A 2,524-nucleotide genomic window follows, 5' to 3' on the forward strand; every position below is an offset into this window, starting at 1 on the left:
TGATGCCACTGATGGGTAACGTAGCAGAAATTCAAAATTTTCCTACGTGTCACCAAGATCTATCTATGGAGAAACCAGCTACGAGTAGAAGGAGAGTGCATCTACATACCCTTGTAGATCACTAAGCGGAAGCGTTCAAGTGAACGGGGTTGATGGGGTCGTACTCGTCGTGATTCAAATCACCGATGATCAAGTGCCGAACGCACGGCACCTCCGCGTTCAACACACGTACAGCCCGGTGACGTCTCCCACTCCTTGATCCAGCAAGGAGAGAGGGAGAGGTTGAGGAAGACTCCATCCAACAGCAGCACAATGGCGTGGTGGTGGTGGAGGAGCGTGGCAATCCCGCAGGGCTTCGCCAAGCACCATGGGAGAGGAGGAGTAGGGAGAGAGGTAGGGCTGCACCAAGAGGGAGAGAACTCATGTGTATGGCAGCCCCAAAACTCATCTATATATAGGGGGAAGGGGGGGCTGCGCCCCCTTTAGGGTTTCCCACCCCCAAGGGGTGCGGCCAGCCCTAGATGGCAAAGGGGAGGCGGCCAAGGGGGGAGAGGAGAGGGAGGCGCACCAATATGGGCCTTAAGGCCCATCTGGACTAGGGTTTGCCCCCTCCCACTCTCTCTTGCGCCTTGGACTCCTTGTGGGGGGCGCACCAGCCCTCCTAGGGGCTGGTCCCCTCCCACACTTGGCCCATGCAGCCTTCTGGGGCAGGTGGCCCCACTTGGTGGACCCCGGGACCCTCCCGATGGTCCCGGTACAATACCGATATCGCCCGAAACTTTTCCGGTGACCAAAACAGGACTTCCCATATTTAAATCTTTACCTATCTTTACCTCCGGACCATTCCGGAACTCCTCGTGACGTCCGGGATCTCATCCGGGACTCCGAACAACATTCGGTAACCACATACAAGCTTCCTTTATAACCCTAGCGTCATCGAACCTTAAGTGTGTAGACCCTACGGGTTCGGGAGACATGTAGACATGACCGAGACGTTCTCCGGTCAATAACCAACAGCGGGATCTGGATACCCATGATGGCTCCCACATGTTCCACGATGATCTCATCGGATGAACCACGATGTCAAGGACTTAATCAATCCCGTATTCAATTCCCTTTGTCTATCGGTATGTTACTTGCCCGAGATTCGATCGTCGGTATCCAATACCTTGTTCAATCTCGTTACCAGCAAGTCACTTTACTCGTTCCGTAACACATCATCCCGTGATCAACTCCTTGGTCACATTGCGCATGTGATGATGTCCTACCGAGTGGGCCCAGAGATACCTCTCCGTTTACACGGAGTGACAAATCCCAGTCTCGATCCGCATAAAACAATAGATACTTTCGGAGATACCTGTAGTGCACCTTTATAGTCACCCAGTTACGTTGTGATGTTTGATACACCCAAAGCACTCCTACGGTATCCAGGAGTTACACGCTCTCATGGTCAAAGGAAGAGATACTTGACATTGGCAAAGCTCTAGCAAATGAACTACACGACCTTTTGTGCTAGGCTTAGGATTGGGTCTTGTCCATCACATCATTCTCCTAATGATGTGATCCCGTTATCAATGACATCCAATGTCCATAGTCAGGAAACCATGACTATCCGTTGATCACAACGAGCTAGTCAACTAGAGGCTCACCAGGGACATATTGTGGTCTATGTATTCACACGTGTATTACGATTTCCGGATAATACAGTTATAGCATGAATAAAAGACATTTATCATGAACATTGAAATATAATAATACTTTTATTATTGCCTCTAGGGCATATTTCCAACAATTATTCACAAGTTAGAAGACCTCCTACGCTCGATGTGCGACTATCCGTCATAAACAACTCCACCTTCTTCACCAACAAAGGAGACATAATCACCTGGGTATGGGCACTCCACTTGGCAACTGCCAAGCTTGGGGGAGTGCCCCGGTATCATATCACCATCACTTTTATCTTTACCATTTTTCTTAGTTCGATCCTTGTGGTAATATTTTGATCTAGTAGAATAAAAGTTCTTAGTATGATCTAGTCGTGAGTTTTGCTTTATTATCCTTCTATGTAATCAAGTTCGTAAGCTATATAATAAAGATTAGTGTTGAGTCAAGGGCTTGATTTTCTTACTATGATCTTGGGTGAATAAAAGAAAAGAGAAAAAGAATAAAAAGAAACAAAAGTTCATATTGATCTTATTGATAGTAATGACTTCACATAGAAAGAGTGTGATGATTAAAAGTTGTTGGAGTTGGCAGCCATAGCTTTGGTCATCGTTGCAATTAATAGGAAGTAATAAGGTAAGAGAGGTTTCACATATAGATATACTATTATTGACATCTTTTATGATTGGGAGCACTCATCAAAATATGACATGCTAAAGAGTTGATGTTGGAGAAGGAAGACAACGTAATGGGTTATGTTTTCTTATATCTGAGATAAAGTATGTTGTCATGGATCATCCAACATGTTGAGCTTGCCTTTCCCCCTCATGCTAGCCAAATTCTCAGCACCAAGTAGAGATAC

The sequence above is a fragment of the Triticum dicoccoides genome, chromosome 4A (assembly GCF_002162155.2).
Source record: "Triticum dicoccoides isolate Atlit2015 ecotype Zavitan chromosome 4A, WEW_v2.0, whole genome shotgun sequence".
Lineage (NCBI taxonomy): Eukaryota > Viridiplantae > Streptophyta > Magnoliopsida > Poales > Poaceae > Triticum > Triticum dicoccoides.